The following is an 11,639-nucleotide window of genomic DNA, read 5'->3' as shown; positions in this document are numbered from 1 at the left end:
AGGCTATTCACCTCTGTTTGCTTGTTTTGGTTTCTCTCATGTCAGAGTTTCCTCAGATGTCTGTGATCTTTAGATGTCCATTCATATTTATGAGGGAGATACTAAAAAGCTTACTAGCAACGCTGAGCATGTGGGTAGGGTTTTTGGGCTGTAGGGTTCACTGCCAATGGTATAGCTGCACTGTTTCATTGGGGAACTCCTGATTGTCAGTACCTTTAGACTCAGTGTTTTTAGATTTTTCTTCTTGTGCTGGTTGTATTCTGCAGAGAGACATCCTCCCATCTTCTGCCTGGAATGTAAAATCTAGTGTTTTGGGATCCCAGTTGATGAAGAAGGTTTAAGGTCTCAATAGTCAGTGCTCAGAGATTTTTACTTAACCCCAGTTTTCAATATGGTATCCCCACCCTCATCTGTGCTTCATATTCTCTAGTCCAGACATCTGTTTTATCTTCTCCACAGGCTATACATTTGGTCCTCTGATGAGTTTGGGGAACAGTAGTCAACCACACAGCCAGGGTTTAAAGGAGTATACATCTGGGCCTCCAGATGTTCAGACTTTCAAGCACTCTGTTTTCAACCTCTTGTTCCCCCTCGCTCTTTCCAGAGGTACTTGGTACAGTCAGTTCCTGGAATTTAAGGAGACTCTTCAGTACAAGTCATGTTGTTTCTTGGCTTCCCCTACTATCCGCTTAAGGTTCAGGTTCCTTTTTTTTTTTTTTTTTTTTTTTGAGACGGAGTCTTGCTCTGTCACCCAGGCTGGAGTGCAGTGGCACGATTTCGGCTCACTGCAAGCTCTGCCTCCTGGGTTCACGCCATTCTCCTGCCTCGGCCTCCTGAGTAGCTGGGACTACAGGCACCCGCCACCGCGCCTGGCTATTTTTTGTATTTTTAGTAGAGACCGGGTTTCACCGTGTCAGGTTACTTTTTAAATTTTTAGTTCTGGGGTACTGGTGCAGGATGTGCAGGTTTGCTACATAGGTAAACGTGTGCCATGATGGTTTGCTGCACCTGTCAATCCATCACCTAGGTATTAAGCCCTGCATGCATTACATATTTTTCCTATGCTCTCCCTCCCCTACACACCCACCGACAGGCCCCATTGTGTGTTGTTCCCCTCCCTGTGTCCATGTGTTCACATTGTTCAACTCCCACTTATAAGTGAGAACTTGCAGTGTTTGGTTTTCTGTTCCTGCGTTAGTTTGCTGAGGATAATGGCTTCCAACTCGACCCATGTCCCTGCAAAGGACGTGATCTCATTCCTTTTTTGTGGCTACATGACCACCTTTTCTTTATCCAGTCTACCATTTATGGACATTTAGGTTGATTCCATGTCTTTGCTATTGTTAATAGTGCTGCAATGAACACATGTTTGCATGTATCTTTATAATAGAATGATTTATATTCCTTAGATCGTATACCCAGTAATGGGATTGCTGGGTCAAATGGTATTTCTGCCTCTAGGTCTTTGAGCAATCACCGCACTGTCTTCCACAGTAGTTGAACTAATTTACACTCCCACCAACAATGTAAGTGTTCCTTTTTCTTCACAACCTTGCCAGCATCTCTTGTTTTTTGACTTTTTAAAAATAGCCATTATGACTGGTGTGAGATGGTATCTCACTGTGGTTTTGATTTGCATTTCTCTAATGATCAGTGATGTTGAGCTTTTTTCATTTTTTTGTATATGTTTTTCATGTTTCATACATATATGCTTTTCATATATGTTTCATACATATATGCTTTTCATATATATTTTATACATATATGGTTTTCATATGTTTCATACATGTTTTCACATATGTTTCACACATCCATGTTTTCATGTTTCATACATGCATGTTTTCATATATGTTTCAACATACATGTTTTCATGTTTTACACATGCATGTTTTTCATGTTTCTTTCATATGTTTTTCATATATGTTCCTTTCATATAGATTTCTTTCGTATATGTTTTTCATCTATGTTTCTTTCATATATGAAGTTCATTCATGATTTGGCTCTCTGCTTGCCTGTTGTTGGTGTATAAGAATGCTAGCTGTTTTTGTACATTTATTTTATATCCTGAAACTTTGCTGAAGTTGCTTATCAGCTTAAGAAGCTTTTGGGCTGAGACAATGGAGTTTTCTAGATATAGCATCATGTCATCTGCAAACAAAGATAGTTTGACTTCCTATTTGAATATGCTTTATTTCTTTCTATTGTGAGATTGCCCTGGCCAGAACTCCCAATACTAGTTTGAACAGGAATGGTGAGAGAGGGCATTCATGTCTTGTGCTGGTTTTCAAGGGGAATGCTTCCAGCTTTTGCCCATTCAGTGTACTGTTGGCTGTGGGTTGTCATATATGGTCCTCATTATTTTGAGGTATGTTCCTTCAATATCTAGTTTATTGAGAGTTTTTAACATGAAAGGATGTTGAAGTTTATCAAAGGCATTTTCTGCATCTATTGATATAATCCTGTGTTTTTTGTCTTTAGATATGTTTATGTGATGAATCACATTTATTGATTTGTGTACGTTGAACCAACCTTGCATCCTGGGGATGAAGCCAACTTGATCATGGTGGACAAACTATTTGATGTGCTGCTAGATTTGGTTTGCCAGTGTTTTATTGAGGATTTTTGCATCTACGTTCATCCAGGATATTGGCCTGAAGTATTCTTTTTTCATTGTGCCTCTGCCAGGTTTTGATATCAGGATGATGCTGGACTCATAAAATGAGTTAGGGAGGAGTCCCTACTTGTCATTTTTAAAAAATTGTTTTAGTATAAATGATGCCAGCTCTTCTTTGTACCTCTGGTAAAATTCGGCTGTGAATCCATCTGGTCCTGGGCTTTTTCTGGTTGATAGACTATTTATTACTGCCTCAGTTTCAGAAATCATTATTGGTGTATTTAGGGATTCCATTTCTTCCTGGTTCAGTCTTGGGAGGGTGTATGTGTCCACGAATTTATCCATTTCTTCTAGATTTTCAAGTTTATGTGCATAGAGGTGTTTATAGTATTCTCTGATGACTGTTGGTATTTCTGTGGGTCAGCGGTGATATCCCCCTTATCATTTCTGATTGTGTTTATTTGAATCTTCTCTCTTTTCTTCTTTATTCATTTAGCTAGTGGTCTATTTTATTAATCTTTTTAAAAAACCAGCTCCTGGTTTCATTGTTATTTTGAAGGGTTTTTTGTGTCTCTATCTCCTTCAGTTCAGCTCTGATCTTAGTTAATTCTTGCCTTCTGCTAGCTTAGGGGTTTGTTTGCTCTTGCTTTTCTAGTTCTTTTAGTTGAGATGTTAGGTTGTTAACTTGATATATTTCTAGCTTTTTTTTTGTGGGCATTTAGTACTATAAATTTCCCTCTTAACACTGCTTTAGCTGGATCCCAGAGATTCTGGTACATTGTCTCTTTGTTCTCATTAGTCACAGAGTTTCTTGATTTCTGCTTAATTTTATTATTTACCCAAGAGTCATTTAGGAGAAGGTTTTTCCATTTACATGTAATTGTGTTGTTTTGAGTCAAATTCTTAATCTTGAGTTCTAATTTGATTGTACTGTGGTCTGAGAGACTGTTAGGATTTCAGTTATTTTGTATTTGATGAGGAGTGTTTTACTTCTAATTATGTGATCAATTTTAGAGTAAGTGCCATGTGGCAATGAGAAGAATGTATAGTCTGTTGAATTTGGGTGGAGAGTTCTGTAGATATCTATCAGCCCCACTTGATCCAGAGCTGAGTTCAGGTTTTAAATATCTTTGTTAATTTTCTGTCTCAATGATCTAATATTGACATCGGGGTGTTAAAGTCTCCCAATATTATTGTGTAGGAGTCTAAGTCTCTTTGTAGGTCCTTAAGAACTTGCTTTATTAATCTGGGTGCTCCCGTATTGCGTGCATATATAAGATAATTAGCTCTTCTGGTTGAATTGAACCTTTTACTATTATGTAATGCTCTTCTTTGTCTTTTTTGAACTTTGTTCGTTTAAAATCTGTTTTGTCAGAAATTGATATTGCAACCCCTGCTTTTTTCTGTTTTCCATCTGCTTGATAACATTTCCTCCATCCCTTTATTTTGAACCTATGTGTGTCTTTGCATGTGAGATGGGTCTCTTGAAGACAGCATACCAGTGGGTCATGACTCTGTCAAGCTTGCCATCTGTGCCTTTTAATTGGGATATTTAGCCCATTCACATTTAAGGTTAGTATTTTTATGTGTGAATTTGATCCTGTCATGATGATTCTGGCTGGTTATTTTGCAGGCTTGTTTTTGTGGTTGCTTAATGGTGTCACTGGTCTGTACAATTCAGTGTGTTTTCATAATGGCTGGTAGTGGTTTTTCCTTTCCATATTCAGGGCTTCCTTCAGGAAATCTTGCAAGGCAGGCCTGCAAGTGTTGAAAAATTCACTAAGCATTTGCTTGTCTGAAAAGGATCTTACTTTCTTGTTTGCTTATGAAGAAAAATATGGAATGCTTCACAAGTTTGCATGTCATCTTTGTGCAAGGGACATATTAATGTTCTCTCTACCATTTCATTTTAGTATATATGCTGCTGAAGTAACCACCAAAAGATTTTTTTAGTGGTTGCATAATAGTCTTCAGTCATTCTTCAACTGGTAGTTGTCCAATTTTCTTTCACCTTTTTATATTATCAAAAAAATTCACAGGGAACATATGTATATCCATTGATATGGGGTTTTCTGTTAGACATAAAAAAGGAATTGCTCAATGTGTGCTGCTTTTGAGTGCAAATAACAGAACTCAAACCAGCAATGGTTTAAACCAGGAATATATTAGTTGTTTAGTGAACAAGAAATCTGGTAGAAGATAGTCACAGTTTGAGTGTTCAAAGTCATAGTCCACAAGCCAAGCTCTTTTCATAATTCTATTCTTCCATTCCTAGGCATATTGTCTCTTGGTTACAAGATGTCTACTGAAGCTCCAGATGTTCACACAACAAGATACAAAGTATAAGGGGAAGGAAGAGGGCAAACAGAAGGCCAAAAACAATTTCACATATATCCATCTCTATACCAGTCAATGGTCAATGGGAATGGCATGTCATGATTTATTTGGACTGGGTGCATTGCTCCCTAAACAAGACCATGCTCCTATCAGTGAAGAAAAAAATACGTAGAGAAAATAACCCTTTGAAAGGCAACCAACAGCATCTGCCATGTTATGATATGGAATTGATTAATGTGCTACTTAGACATCCTTAGTAAAATATCTGTTAGGGAAACAGGAGCCTAGCAGTACCAGGGTAACACCATTTTAAGTTCAGCTCCATCTTGAGACTAAAAAGGTGCTTTCCATTCCAGCCATGACTCATGGTTATAAAGTGTTTATAGTGGAGGAAAACCTACAAGGACACACTCCTACAATAGCAGGAAGTCTAGATGTCCCAATATCCATGGCAATATATGGTTTCAAAATAATTATAGTTATGCTTTGATGTACTTACCCACTAAAATGTCAAGGACAGTTTTCTTTAAATCAACAGAATAATAAATTTTCTCATGTTGTCTGCTCTCCTGCACATAGTCACAGCTTAGTTTAGTCTTTACAAAGACAGGACACTTATATAAGAAAAGCTTAAAGATAATGCATTCCTTTGCTTAATTTCTGAGGATGCCCTACTCGGTAACAGTGTAGCTTTCAATATCTTATCACTGCACTCTGCAACTCACCTTGAATTATTTCTTCCATGAGATTCAAGAACCCTCTCTGCAGATCTGGATTGAGACCCCTTTTTCCATGTCCCTACAAAGGACATGATCTCCTTCCTTTTTATGGCTGTATCAGGTTCATTGTGTTTGCTAAGTCAGTTATCACCTGTCCTTTTTGCTTTCCAACTTCTAAAATTTTGATTCTCTTGTCTCCTCCTATCCTGACTCTGTGTGTGTGTGTGTGTGTTTGTGTGTGTGTGTGTGTATGTATGTTTCTGTCTATTACTTTATAATTTTCCTGATGTTTCATGAGGAAGTGGAGGTATACATCTTCAACCACCATCTTTCTTAAGTCCTACACTCTTAGCCAGTATGTACCATTGCCTTGCAAGTCAGGCTGAAGAGTGAGCTGAATGCACTTGAAAGTCTGAATGAAATTGTTCTGTTGGGAAAATTATCACAGTAACAATGTACAGGATGGATGAGAATGGAGAGAAAACAGAAGCAGGTTATTTGTCCATTTGCCTTGCCTGTAGTGTCCTTCCCCTTACTTCTCAGTTTTATTTTTATTTTTTAATTATACTTTAAGTTCTGGGATACATGTGTAGAACGTGCAGGTTTGTTAAAATAGGTATGCACGTGCCATGGTGGTTTGCTGCACCCATCAACCCGTCATCTACATTAGGTATTTCTCCTAATTCTATCCCTCCCTTAGTCCCCTGCCCCCATTCCCCGACAGGCCCAGTGTGTGATGTTCCCCTCTCTGTGTCCATGTGTTCTCATTTTTCAACTCCCACTTATGAGTGAGAACATGCTGTGTTTGGTTTTCTGTTCCTGTGTTAGTTTGCTGAGAATGATGGTCTCCAGCTTCATCCATGTCCCAGCAAAGGACATGAACTCATCCTTTTTTATGACTGCATAGTATTCCATGGTGTATACGTGCCACAGTTTCTTTATCCAGTCTATCATTGATGGGCATTTGAGTTGGTTCCAAGTCTTTGCTATTGTGAATAGTGCTGCCGTAAACATACATGTGCATGTGTCTTTATAGTAGAATGATTTATAATCCTTTGGGTATGTACCCAGTAATGGGATTGCTCAGTCAAATGGTATTTCTGGTTCTAGATCCTTGAGGAATTGCCACACTGTCTTCTACAATAGTTGAATGAATTTGCATTCCCACCAACAGTGTAAAAGCATTCCAATTTCTCCACATCCTCTCCGGCATCTGTTGTTTCCTGACTTTTTAATGATCGTCATTCTAACTGGTGTGAGATGGTATCTCATTGTGGTTTTGATTTGCATTTATCTAATGACCAGTGATGATGAACTTTTTTTCATATGCTTGTTGGCTGCATGAATGTCTTCTTTTGAGAAGTGTTTGTTCATATCCTTCATCCACTTTTTGATGGGGTTGTTTGTTTTTTTCTTGTAAATTTGTTTAAGTTCCTTGTAGATTCTGGATATTACCCCATTGTCAGATGGATAGATTACAAAAATTTGCTCCCATTCTGTAGGATGCTTGTTCACTCAGATGATAGATCCTTTTGCTGTGCAGAAGCTCTTTAGTTTAATTAGATCCCATTTGTTAATTTTGGCTTTTATTGCCATTGCTTTTGGTGTTATAGTCATGAAGTCTTTGCCCATGCCTATGTCCTGAGTGGCATTGCCTAGGTTTTCTTCTAGGGTTTTCATGGTTTTAGGTCTTACATTTAAGTCTTTAATCCATCTTGAGTTAATTTTTGTATAAGGTGTAAGGAAGGGGTCCAGTTTCAGTTTTCTGCATATGGCTAGCCAGTTTTCCCAACACCATTTATTAAATAGGGAATCCTTCCCCTATTGTTTGTTTTTGTCAGGTTTGTCAAAGATCAGATGGTTGCAGATGTGTGGTGTTATTTCTGAGGCCTCTGTTCTGTTCCATTGGTCTATCTATCTGTCTTGGTATCAGTACCATGCTCTTTTGCTTACTGTAGCCTTGTAGTATAGTTTGAAGTCAGGTAGTGTGATGTCTCCAGCTTTGTTCTTTTTGCTTAGGATTGTCTTGGCTACATGGGCTCTTTCTTGGTTCCATATGAAATTTAAAGTAGTTTTTTCTAATTATGTGAAGAAAGTCAATGGTGGCTTGATGAGGATAGCATTGAATCTATAAATTACTTTGGGCAGTATGGCCATTTCTTCCTATCCATGAGCATGGAATGTTTTCCCATTTGTTTGTGTTCTCTCTTATTTCCTTGAGCAGTGGTTTGTGGTTCTCCTTGAAGAGGTCCTTCACATCTCTTGTAAGCTGGATTCATAGGTATTTTATTCTCTTTGTAGCAATTGTGATTGGGAGCTCCCTCATAATTTGACTCTCTGCTTGTGTATTATTTGTTTATAAGAATGCTTGTGATTTTTGCACATTGATTTTGTATCCTGAGACTTTGCTGCAATTGCTTATCAGCTTGAGGAGATTTTAGGCTGAGACGATGGGGTTTTCTAAACATACAATCATGTCATCTGCAAACAGAGGCAATTTGACTTCCTCTCTTCCTATTTGAATACCTTTTATTTCTTTCTCTTGTCTGATTTCCCCGGCCAGAACTTCCAATACTATGTTGAATAGGAGTGATGAGAGAGGGCATCCTTGTCTTATGCCAGTTTTCCAAAAGAGTGCTTCCAGTTTTTGCCCATTCAGTATGATATTGGCTGTGGGTTTGTTATAAATAGCTCTTATTATTTTGAGATACGTTCCATCAATACCTAGTTTATTGAGAGTTTTTAGCATGAAGGGGTGTTGAATTTCGTCAAAGGCCTTTTCTGCATCTATTGAGATAATCATGTGGTTTTTATCATTGGTTCTGTTTATGTGATGGATTACGTTTATTGATTTGCATATGTTGAACCAGCCCTGAATCCCAGGAATGAAGCCAACGTGATCGTGGTGGATAAGCTTTTTGATTTGCTGCTGATTCAGTTTGCCATTATTTTATTGAAATTTTCCACATCGATGTTCATCAGGGATATTGGCCTGAAATTTTATTTTTTGTTGTGTCTCTGTCAGGTTTTGGTATCAGGATGATGCTGGCCTCATACAATGAGTTAGGGAGGAGTCCCTCTTTTTCTATTGTTTGGAATAGTTTCAGAAGGAATGGTACCAGCTCCTCTTTATACCTCTGGTAGAATTCGGCTGTGAATCCATCTAGTCCTGGGGTGTTTTTTGGTTGGTAGGCTATTAATTACTGCCTCAATTTCAGAACTTGTTATTGGTCTACTCAGGGATTCGACTTCTTCCTGGTTTAGTCTTCGGAGGGTGTATGTGTCCAGGAATTTATCCATTTCTTCTAGATTTTCTAGTTTATTTGTATAGAGGTGTTTATAGTATTCTCTGATGGTAGTTTGTTTTTCTGTGGGATCGGTTATGGTATCCCTTTTGTTGTTTTTTATTGTGTCTATTTGATTCTTCTCTCTTTTCTTCTTTATTAGTCTGGCTAGTGGTCTATCTATTTTGTCAATCTTTTTAAAAAAAAAACTGCTCCTAGATTCACTGATTTTTTGAAGGGTTTTTTGTGTCTCTATCTCTTTCAGTTCTGTTCTGATCTTAGTGATTTCTTGTCTTCTGCTAGCTTTCAAATTTGTTTGTTCTTGCTTCCCTAGTTCTTTTAATTGTGATGTTAGGGTGTTGATTTTAGATTTTTCCCACTTTCTCCTGTTGGCATTTAGTGCTATAAATTTCCCTCTAAACACTGCTTTAGCTGTGTCCCAGAGATTCTGGTATGTTGTGTCTTTGTTCTCATTGGTTTCAAAGAACTTATTTCTGCCTTAATTTCATTATGTACCCAGTAGTCATTCAGGAACAGTTTGTTCAGTTTTCATGTAGTCGTGCAGTTTTGAGTGAGTTTCTTAATCCTGAGTTCTAATTTGATTGCACTGTGGTCTGAGAGACTGTTTGTTATGATTTCTGTCCTTTTGCATTTGCTGAAGAGTGTATTACTTCCAATTATGTGGTCAGTTTTAGAATATGTGCTATGTGGTGCTAAGAAGAATGTATATTCTATAGATTTGATGTGGAGAGTTCTGGAGATGTCTATTAGGTCCTCTTAGTCCAGAGCTGAGTTCAAGTCCTGAATATCCTGGTTAACTTTCTGTCTCATTTATTTGTCTAATTTTGACATTGGGGTGTTAAAGTCTCCCACCATTGTTGTGTGGGAATCTAACTCTCTTTGTAGGTCTCTAAGAGCTTGCTTTATGAATCTGTGCTCTCCTGTATTGAGTGCATATATATTTAGGATAGTTAGCGCTTCTTGTTGCATTGATCCCTTTACCATTATGTAAAACCCTTCTTTGTCTTTTTTTTAATCTTTGTTTTGGTTTAAAGTGTGCTTTACCAGAGACTAGGATTGCAACCCCTGTTTTTTTTTTTCTTTCCATTTGCTTGGTAAGTCTTCCTCCATTCCTTTATTTTGAGTCTATGTGTGTCTTTGCACGTGAGATGAGTCTCCTGAATACAGTATACCAATGGGTCTTGACACTTTATACAATTTGCCAATCTGTATCTTTTAATTGGGGCATTTAGCCCGTTTACATTTTAGGTTAGTTAGTATTGTTATGTGTGAATTTGATCCTGTCATTATGATGTTAGCTGGTTATTTTGTCTGTTAGTTGATGCTGTTTCTTCATAGTGTTGATGGTCTTTACAATTGGGTATGTTTTTGCAATGGCTGGTATTGGTTTTTCCTTTCCACATTTAGTGCTTCCTTCAGGACCTCTTGTACAGTAGACCTGGTGGTGACAAAATTTATCAGCATTTGCTTGTTTGTAAAGGATTTTATTTCTCCTTTGCTTATGAAGCTTAGTTTGGCTGGATATGAAATTCTGGGTTGAAAATTCTTTTCTTTAAGAATGTTGAATATTGGCCCCCACTCTCTTCTGGCTTGTAGGGTTTCTGCAGAGAGATCTGCTGTTAGTCTTATGGGCTTCTCTTTGTCAGTAACCCGGCCTTTCTCTCTGGCTGCCCTTAACATTTTTTCCTTCATTTCAACCTTGGTAAATCTGATGATTATGTGTCTTGAGGATGCTCTTCTCGAAGAGTATCTTTGTGGTGTTCTCTGTATTTTCTGAATTTGAATGTTGGTGTGCCTTGCTAGGTTGGGGAAGTTCTCCTGGATAATATCCTGAAGAGTGTTTTGGAGGGTTTGTTCTTTCCTTTGCATTCTTTTTTCTCTCATCTTGTCTTCATGCTTTATTTCATTATGTTGATCTTCAATCTCTGATATCCCTTTTTCTGCTTGATTGATTCGGCTATTGATATTTGTACATGCATCACGAAGTTCTCGTGCTGTGTTTTTCAGCTCCATCAGGTCATTATGTTCTTCTCTAAAGTGGTTGTTCTAGTTAGCAATTGCTCTAACCTTTTTCAGTGTTCTTAGCTTACTTGCATTGGGTTAGAACATGCTCCTTCAGCTCGGAGGAGTTTCTTATTACCCACCTTCTGAAGCCTACTTCTGTCAATTCGTCAAACTCATTCTTCATCTAGTTTTGTTCCCTTGCTGACGAGGAGTTGTGATCCTTTGGTGGACCCTTTGGAGGAGAAGAAGCATTCTGGTTTTTGGAATTTTCAGCCTTTTTGCACTGTTTTTTCCTCATTTTCATGAATTTATCTACCTTTTGTCTTTGACGTTGGTGACCTTCAGATGGGGTTTTTGTGTGGATGTCATTTTTGTTGATGTTGATGCTATTCCTTTCTGTTTGCCGGTTTTCCATCTAACAGTCAGGCCTCTCTGCTCTAGGTCTGCTGGAGTTTGCTGGAGGTCCACTCCAGGCCGTGTTTTTCTGGGTGTCACCCGCGGAGGCTGCAGAACAGCAAAGATTACTGCCTGTTTCTTCCTCTGGAAGCTTCGTCCCAGAGGGGCACCCGCCAGATGCCAGCCAGAGCTCTCCTGTATAAGGTGTCTGTCGACCCCTTCTGGGAGGTGTCTCCCAGTCAGAAGGCACAGGGGTCAGGTACC

At 38.4% G+C, this 11,639-nt stretch overlaps 1 non-coding gene across 1 annotated transcript; it reads right to left on the bottom strand.

Annotated features, from left to right (window-relative positions):
• Positions 1-4,445: 4,445 nt before the first annotated feature.
• On the bottom strand, positions 4,446-4,547 carry LOC123571451 (U6 spliceosomal RNA). The gene has a single exon (XR_006695614.2). It is a non-coding gene; the product is annotated as a U6 spliceosomal RNA (small nuclear RNA).
• Positions 4,548-11,639: the final 7,092 nt, after the last annotated feature.

The sequence above is a fragment of the Macaca fascicularis genome, chromosome X (genome assembly GCF_037993035.2).
Source record: "Macaca fascicularis isolate 582-1 chromosome X, T2T-MFA8v1.1".
Lineage (NCBI taxonomy): Eukaryota > Metazoa > Chordata > Mammalia > Primates > Cercopithecidae > Macaca > Macaca fascicularis.
This window is presented reverse-complemented; position numbering and strand designations above follow the sequence as displayed.